Consider the following 9,912-nt stretch of genomic DNA (forward strand, 5'->3'; position numbering starts at 1 on the left):
AGTTTCTGGCTTCTAGGAAAGATATCATCACTCCTACTGTCTTGAAACCATTTAGTGGTCTGTCCAAGGGTAAGTGTGTGTGTGTGTACCTGTGTGTATTTTTAAATGGGTAGACTTAGGAAAACAATCATCTTGACTTATTCAGGAGTTCCACTAATAATTTAGGGTGTTTGCTGGGTGAAGAGCAGCTATGGTGTATATTTATTACAAACAGACATTTACAAAAACAATAGCATTTAGTGGAACTAAGTCAATTCAGCAATTATGACAGAAAGGAATAACAATATAGCAGTTGTGTGACTGGGTAATAGAAATTGCATGGAGTCCAGCAGCTGAATACTGAAATTGTAAGGAAGAGGGTAGCTTAGCATGGCAGTGAAGGACATAAAATATCATTCAAACTGCAACTGATTTTCCATATATACAGCTACTTTCGTGGTGCATGCATTAAATTGCTGATGATTCTCAATGACCCCCCACATCATCAACAAATGAAAGTTTTATAGAGAAATCAATTTTAACAAAGATCTCTAAAATAGAAATTAACCTGCTCATGTGCGAGTTGATGAGGACAATGAGATGTATAGAGCCTGTCCCTTCTGAAATTACTTTAAAATTTATTCATCTTTATCACAATCCTCCAGAGTAGGTTGAAAGAGAGAAAATGGAGAGAGGCACTATTGAAAAGAAAACCTGTGATGCTCTATCACAAATGAAACAGAATTATTCTTTAGCTATTTTTAGAATTCACCAAGATTTCTTTCATCAGAGTATATTATGCCCTCAAGTCCGTTTTTATTTATAAATGTCTCTGACAAGTTATTCAGCTCCAAATTTTTCATATTTTCCTGTCCTACATTAGCTGAGAGGCATAAGAGGTGGCCCCTATTTTTGACAATGGGGCTTAAAAGCATTCTAAGAATAAGAAAGGAAACTTAACAATTGGTTTTATTATTCTGTATGACTGAGGACACTGCGATTCTTTTTAAAAATCAAGACAATTTGTAACCATACTTGAGAAGGTTCTTGCAAAAGTTGAAATATCAAATCATAAAGTCAGTGTGAGTGGAGGAGGGGAACACAAAACTAAGCAGGTATCTGCTCTCAAACAAAAATGTTTTCCTTTTCTTGTGTTTAAAACTTTTGCTTTAAAGAGTATCTCACAACTGAGAATATTTTGTTCATTGTCCAAAACTTAAGCATGAAAAGTGGCTTGAAAGTTTGGGTATTCTCTGCCAGAGGGACATATAAATGTTTGACTAAAACCATTTAAATTTCATAAAGAATATTGATATGGAAAAAGATACAAGTGTGAGCCACTTCAGCAGCTTTATGTGCTTTTTAACTTGAGTTTAAATTTTGCAGAAAACAACGTAAAGCCGGAAGCCATTTTAGAAGATGTTCCTTAGGTTTCAAGAAAAAGATGATACCCAGCTTAGTCAAGTTTTCTTCTCAGTCCAAGGTAAAGAAATCCAGTCAAATTCTCATTTCCTTTCTACCCTGTAGATATGATTATAGGCCCATGAACACAGCATGTACCTCTGCATATCTTATTGTATAACCCAAGATGTCAAATGCATGGAGTAGTGGAAATCAGCCTGGACCGAAAACATCCTATAAAAGTTGTGATAATTTGGGAAAATAAGTTAAATTTCTGTATTTCAGTTTACTTTGAAAATGGGGAGGTCATTGATGATTTCCAAAATCATTTCTAACTGTAGCCCAGTGGATTCTAAGAATCAAAATCAGCTTCTGTTACGGAACATAACAACTATTAATTTTGAAATGTCATTCATTCAGTCACTTTCTAAAAAAAAAAAAGCATCCCATGGAGATATTTGGGGCAAGAATATTGTAGGCAGAGAGAACTGCAAGTGCAGAGACACAGAGTTCCAAAACACTTGGTGCATTTGAGGAATAGGGAAGAGGTGAATATGGGAAGGGATGTTTGCAGTTGATCAGGTTGGGGGAAGGACATGTACCAGCTCACATAGGTACTTGTAGGTCATGGTAGAATTGTGATTTAACTCCAAGCCATGAAAGGGTCAGACTAGCTAGATTTGACTTACATTTCAAAGGGATAACTCTGGTTATTGTGTCAACTATAGACTCTAATCGCAATGATGAAAGAGACCTATAAATAAACTATTGTCATAGTTTAGAGAGAAATGATGGTAGCTTGGCCCAGATTGTTTTAATGGAGGCAACAAGAAATAATCAGCTTAAGCATGTGTTTTGAAAGTTAACCTTGCTCAGAGAAAAAGGAAAAACAAATCTTAAACTACTCTAAACTGGGAACTGTCCCAAAGTAGGCATGAGCTAAGACTTGTTGAATGATCCGGGGAATAGAGTGAGAGTGACACAGCCATTTTCAGACATACTTAGCCCTAAGTGATCACCAGATGCAAAATCGGATGATCCCTTTAAGTGGACCTTGGTTCATTTTTCTCTCCAGCAACTTAAAATATTCCTACCCTGTCTGTTGAGATCTTCCATATTAAACAGAAAACTGAAAAATTGAAATGTTTGAGACAGTAAGGATGTGCTTTGCCTGTGATATTCCAGAACAATCAGACCTCAAACATAAGAAAAGCTTTCTATAGTAATGACTCAAGAGGAAAGACTAGTGTATCTTCTTTGAGGGGCAGAGCAAAATTGATTTTGCTCCTATTCTCTTATTTCTTCAATGGCTCCAAGAAGTACTATCAGTAAAGAACTGCAGAATATTTTAACCCAGTTTTTCCCTTGACTTATATGGTCAAAAATCCTTACTTCAGATAATTCCCTTTATCTTCATAAGAACTAAGGTGGCACAAAATGATACTGAGAAACTTTGGCTTAGATAGTTGTAGTAGGTTCAATTGTGTCCTCCAAGAAGAAATGTGCAACTCCTAACCCAAGGTCCCTATGAATATGATCTTATTTGGAATAAAGTTTTTACAGAAGTAATCAAGTCAAAATGAGCTCATACTGGACCCCAAATCCAATGGATGATGTCCTTTTAAGGAAAGGAAGACTTGGAGGCAGACACACACAGCCATGTGGAATGTGTCAGAAGATGGAGTGATGCAGCTGCAAGCCAAAGAATGCAGAATGCCAAGCATTGCTGGAAACCTATTAAAGGTAGGAAGATACAAGATAGGATTCTTCCCTAGAGCTTTCAAAGGGGAGTATGTTCCTGCTGACACAGTGATTTCAGTCCTCTGGACTTCAGAATTGTCAGAGAGTAAATTTCTGTTGTTTTAGGGCACCAAGTTTGTGGTATTTTGTTACAACAGCCTTAGGAAACACATTCCAGAATCAATCTTATAATGTATACAATTCGTTTTAAAAATATTTTTAATGCCTGGGGCCTTAAAATATCAACAAATGACTCAAAGTAAGAAAAGTTGCATTTTGGTGGCAGGAAAAATCTGGAAATGAATAAACCTTACAGTAATGACACTGACACAAGATTTATAACAATGATGAAGAGCAAAGTATATTGTAATGGAATGGCAAAAGTAAATGTGGTTTAGTATCTTTTGCAAAAAGTGCTGCATTAATTTTGAATCAATGCATCATTGTGAAGTACATTAAAATCAAAATTTTTATTATGCAAATACAGATGCTCTGTAAAATTAATGTAGCTCAATTACATCATTAGATGTCAAAAGCGTGTTTGAAAGGGTAGGTTGGATATAATTCTTTTGAATATCTCATAAATTTACTTTGCAGCTAATCCCTGAAAAGAGGGAAAAATTCTCTCTGCTCAGGCATAGCATAGAAGCATTAACAATGGAAAGGTCAGTGCATAATGATGCAAGAGAGAAAAGGCCTCAAGTACCATATTGATGAAATGAAATTGGAAAAAGTTATATAGAAATATTAATCAATCAATGCTTAATTTAAGACCTTTAGGTAACTTGGCTAAAAATCTTCTTCATTATTTAATATAAAAGAAATGCTAGCCAATAAATTTCCTTCTGTAGGGGAGAAAAACCCTCAACAACTGTGTGTTTAGATTTAATATTTTCCTTTTCCTTTCAATTCTCTATAGCGCAGGTACTACTAGACAGATTCTAGTTCTCCTAGGAAGTATTAAGCAGCTATCTCATTCTCGCAGTAATTTGTCTCTGCTAGATTAGAAAGGCAAGAGTTGATTATACAAACTCCCACAAAGGAAAATTTTGTATCCATCAAAATTCATGTTTGGAAAGATATAAGGAAATGGCCATGGTAAAATGGTAAGTAAAATAGCAGGATATAGAAATATATGCATAGTATTATCCACATTTTTTAAATAAAAATAAACATATGTGTGTGCATGCAAAAACTGGAAGAAACAATATTAAAGGGGAAATAGTGGTTATCTTTGGATGATAAAATACATCCAGAAAATGCATTTTGTCTGCTTTACTGATTTTACAAGTGTAGTGGTATTTAAAATTTGAAGTGATATGTCTGGCAAGAGTAATAAGTTTTTCTCTTCTTGACCCCATTCTTACAAACTAATTTACTTGTTGAATATTTCATTTGTTCTGTTAACATATATATATTTCATAAAGACCAATAGAAGCTGGAAGGAAAAGAAAAATGAAAAAGCAGAAAAAGTTAAGTTGTCACATAAGATCAAGCCTTTAGAAAGATATATAGAAGGACCAAGTTCTGACTTCCTATACAACTGATTTTATTTACATAAAGATTTCGTGGGACATATAGAGTACATGTATATAAAGGGAAGAGGAATCAAGTCACATTCATTCACTGATTTGATTAAACAAACATTCACGAGTACCAAATAAATGCTACACACTGAGGCGCCACCAATGAATAAGATGTGGTACCTGCCTTCAATGAACTAGAGGTTGAGTTTTGGAAATAGACATAAAAATACGAAAAATATTATGGTATTAATGCAGGTATACCAGATAAATTGGGAACCCAGGATGGAACCATCCAAGGATGTATGGGTAGAGTAAGCTTGAGCTGGATCCTGAAGAGTCAGTATGAGTTCCACAGATTGATGATGGGAGGGAAGACTTTCTGGGGGAGGGTTTAGCATGTGAACAAAATCTCAAGAATGGTGAAAGCTCTGGGAACTGTTAAGTTGTTCAGAATTTTGCTAAAACCTAGGAACAAATTTGGAGTCTTCAGAAATGTAAAAATAGGTGGGAACAGATGAAGATTTTCATGTCATATTGAGTTGTTTGGAGTTTATCTTATAGGCAGTGTAATGTCATTGGACAAATGGGAGCAGCATACAGAAAATCTGCAAGGATCACCATGGTGGAAATGTGGAAGCCAGGCTGATAAGAACCTTAGAGAGCAGATCACAGATTCCAGCAAAGAGATAATGAAGGTCCAAAGTATGGCAATTAGTGTGGGATAGATGAGAAAAAATAGACACGCAGGAGGCAATGATTACGAACATGAAGTGAGATAATTTAGGTTCAAAGCCTGTGTCTACCACCCACTGTACATGTTGTGGTGTGCCACCCAGATCCACTCCTGCCTCCTTTCAGGATCAGGCATTCATTTATTCAACCTGCAGAAATGTCAATCATTGACAGTTTACGATTGAGTAATTTCTTGGGGATACATTTCAGCAAAAGGGAGCTGCATTATGAAAGGTTGTTCTTCAAGGAGCACCCCACATTCAATGACTCACATATGGAGTCCAAAGGTCAAGCCTCCTTGCCTCAATTCAGGAGCATTATAAAGGCCATTCTCAGCTCCATAACTTATTTGTTATCAGTTTAGATCTAAACTTGTGAAAGTATTTCTGTTCAATGGCAATTCCCTCTGTTTAGTCATACCTCCCTCACATCTTACAGTTATTGTTCCAAAGATGTGATAAAATTTCTTCATATTACCCTTGTCTCAGTATGTTTCCTGAGGAACCTAATCCAAGACAAGTGGTGACAAGAGTGAGGCCAGACCAAGAAATAGAATTTGGGGCCTGGATCACCTATGGTTAATGGCAACAGGGCACCAATTATTAGTGCTAGGTGGAGCTCTTACAGCCCTCAGCAAGTTATAATGGTGGAATTATTAAAACATGTACCAGTGATGAAATGGATTTGGATAGTGGTGGAAGGGAATCCATTGACAGGTGTAATACCTCAAGTATCTGAGATGTGCTAGGTTAGTAGTAATTGTTAGATACTGAAATCTGGGGATATTTCTTAATATTGTCAAAGTAAGGGAAAAAGGCAATGAAAGCTTAAGTATGATTAATCACCAATTCAAGGCAAAGTGTGAAAGTCAAAGGGTCTCTCTGGCAAGTTTTAAAGAGACCCTCAATTCCTGTAGCCTGAGGGGAGAAAAAAGCTGAGAAGCTATCTCAGAATTCAATTATGATAGAAGACTCCAAAGAAAGTTGATTTGCAGTGTCAGCAAGTTTCTTATGTCCAAGTCAGAGTCCTGGTTGGGAAGTAAGAAACGTAAGAAATGGGATGTAGATTTCCTATTTGCAGTACTCAAGAGCCTTAAAACCAGGAAGGGCCATGGTGGCTCAGCAGGCAGAATTCTTGCCTGCCATGCCAGAAACTTGGGTTCGATTCCCCGTGTCTAAAAAACAGCCTTAAAACCCAAGGTCCCCTTGAATGTTGGAACTTGCAAAAATGGCCACTCCTCCCTTGGAGGGAGATGAGGCAGAGGTGTCTGCCTTTCAAGTCAGCATGAACTAAGCATATCCCAATTAGCTTCCTGGCTTCAGCTAATGTACAAGAGTAAATAAAGTCAAATCATAACCTTGCCAGGGAAATGCTGAGCCTTGTAAAAGAGGAAAGGAACTACCCTGAAGAAACTATAAGACCCAACTAACACATACCAGCAGTAGTAGGAAGAGTATATATATATAGAAGAAGTAGAGAAATGATACAAATATCCACCAATTAATGATTGGATGTGTAAATTGCATTATATTTAGTCAATGAAATACTGTAGAGCGTTAAAAATAAATGAACTCCCACCCCAATCATTATGGTAAAGTGAGACACCCGAGGGCTCTGTTGTCCAACAGAAGCTTTGAGCAAACTGCAGAAACATCTTTTCAAAGATTCAGAAAAAAGTTAAAGGAATGCAGTAACAGGATGCACACTGAATCAAGTAAAAGCTACTTAAGCAATAGTGTGGTTTCCAGTCTCAAGAGAAGCTCATGCCATCCTTTTTAGATTCCCCCCACCCCATCCTTGGCATGGTGCAGAGTCAATCTGTGCTCCCATTATGGGTCCCTGGACTTGTTCTGGAGGGAGCAGAGTAACCCCTGTGTTCCTACTAGGGTGCCTGTGTGTCCACACTAGTGTATCAGGTGGCAAACCGAAAGAATGAAACTGATCTCTGGCTTACCCTCCCAGAACTTGACCTGCGAGCAGAAGCAGTTTACAGACAGATAAGGCAGTATACCAAACAATTAAGTCCATGTGGCCAAGGCAAAGGATTACCTACTTTAACATATACAATAGAACATCCAGGAAGGGGAGAAAGTCTATTTGATAGGGAGTAGAGAGGGCATTTGAATTACTATAAACAGAGGCATTCTGTAGACCACAAAGAAACATAAGCCCAGGACCAGATGCAAACTCAGAGAAGACAGAGGACTCTGCACTTCACATTAGTCTTGCACCAGTCTTCACGATAGGAGGGCTACCCTCTGCAGGAGAACTACAACCAACATAGAGCCAATTTGCAAAGAAGAGTCTTTTGCAAAGAAAGGTGCTTTTTGCATTTGTTTGTTTATTTTATTAGCTCCTGGCATTCAAGGGAGGCTCTGTCATATCACTAGCTGAATACAAACTTAAAGAACACACAGTTCAAGAACTAAATCCCAGAGTTACACTTTAACATACTAAAGTGTGCAGTGTACAACAAAAGATTACAAGTTAAAGTAGACACTTGGGAAATGAGGACCCAAAGGAACAAGATAAAAATCCAGAAAGAACAAAGAAGGCTGCATTTTGGACATACTGGACAAAATTTTTTAAAAGCTTATCTTCCATATGTTCAAAGAGGTAAAAGAAAACTTCGTGAACAAAAAAACAATGTCCAAACAATATAAGAATCTTAATAAAGAGATAGAAATTTTAAAAAGGAACCAAACAGAAATGCTGGAATTGAAGACCATAATAGCTGAAAAGAAAAATTCCCTAAAGAGTTTTAACAGTACATCAGAACTGGCAGAAGAAAAGAATCAGTGAAATCAAAGAAGAGACAATTGAGAGGATTCTGGGTGAGGAGCAGAAAGAGAAAAAAAAAAGTGAATAGAGCCAAAGAGATATGTGGGACACTATCAAGCCAATACACACATTGTGGGAATCCCAGAAGGGGAAAGAAAAGAGAAATGGGTATAAGGAATATCCAAAGAAATAATGATAAAACACTTCCCACTTTCAAATGTACTGAAAGACATGAATATGTACATTCAAGAAGTCCAATGAGCCCCAAACAGGATACACTGAAAGAGACCGAGACCTAGACACAGAGAAGTCAAATCGTCAAATGTCAAAACTAAGGAGTGCTCTGAAAGCAAGAGAAAAATAATGTAGTATATGCAAGGGAGCCCCAGTTAGATTAAGGGCAGATTTCTCATCAGAAACCATACAGGTAAGAATACAGTGGGACAAAGTATTTAAAGTGCTGAAAGAAATCACTTGTCAACCAAAACTTTTATATCCAGGGAGACTGTCTTTAAAAAATGAGAGACATTCAGGCCATTCACAACTCTCTTGAAAAGTTGAGAGAGTTCGTTACCACTATGCCTAACCTACCAGCAATACTAAAGGGGGGACTTCAGTCTGAAAAGTGAGGAGACTAGACAGTGGATCAAAGTAGCATAAAAAAATAAAGACCTCTGGTAAAAATAACCAAATACCAGGATTATTGTATTGTATATTTTTGGTAGGTAACTCCGTTTTTTTACAGCTTGAGGGTTCTAGAATGCAAATGCATAGAATATAATGATAAATAGATGGTTATGGCCATAAAATGTATTAAGATGTAATATGTAACAAGTACACTACAGAGGTGGGGGATGGAAGGATATAAGGACAGTGTATTTGTATGTTACTGAAGTTAAATTGGTATCAAATCAAAAATGATTGATACAGATTTAGGTTGTTAAAGTGAAGCCCCATGGTAACCACAAATGAATACATAAAAAATACATACAGAAATTAATAAGAAGGGACACAAGATGGCACACTACAAAAAAAATCAAATAAACATGAAATTAGACATTATTGGAAGAATTGAAGGACAAAAATGGTATAAGACTTACAAAGATCAAATAGCAAAATAGAGGGCGGTGCAACGGTGGCTCAGTGGCAGAATTCTCACCTGCCATGTTGGAGACCTGGGTTTGATTTCCGGTGCCTGCCTATGAAAAAAAATAATAATAATAGAGGGAGAAAATCACACACAGACACAAGAAAAAATAGAAATAGAAGATCTCAAAAGACCAATAACAAGTAAGAGATTGAATCAATAGTCAAAAACTTCCCAACAAATAAAAACCAGGAGCAGTGAATTTTACTAAACATTTCATGAAGAATTAACATGAATCCTGCTCAAACTCTCCCAAAAAAATTAAGAAGAGAAACCACTTCCTAACTAATTCTATGAGGCCAACATAGCTTTATATCAAAGGCAGATAAAGATACGTAAAGAAAGAAGATTACTGCCCAATATCCCTTATGTATATAAGCGCAAAACTCCTCAAGAATATACTAGCAAACTGATCGCAATAAAACAAGTATATCGTAAAAGAATTACACAGTAAAATAATTATACACCTTTATAAGTGGGATTTAGCCCATGTATGCAAGGTGGTTTAACATAAAAAAATCAATTAATTTAATATACCACATTAACAGAATGAAGGCAAAAACCACATGATCATCTCAATTGATGTAGAGAAAAGCATTTGAAAAA

General features: G+C 36.6%; 1 long non-coding RNA gene across 1 annotated transcript; it reads left to right on the forward strand.

The window, feature by feature from the left end:
- Positions 1 to 3,039, forward strand: LOC143654859 (uncharacterized). Its single transcript, XR_013162016.1, has 3 exons — positions 1 to 69; positions 1,366 to 1,462; positions 3,007 to 3,039. It is a non-coding gene; the product is annotated as an uncharacterized LOC143654859 (long non-coding RNA).
- Positions 3,040 to 9,912: the final 6,873 nt, after the last annotated feature.

This window comes from Tamandua tetradactyla, chromosome 14 (assembly GCF_023851605.1).
Source record: "Tamandua tetradactyla isolate mTamTet1 chromosome 14, mTamTet1.pri, whole genome shotgun sequence".
Classification (NCBI taxonomy): Eukaryota; Metazoa; Chordata; class Mammalia; order Pilosa; family Myrmecophagidae; genus Tamandua; species Tamandua tetradactyla.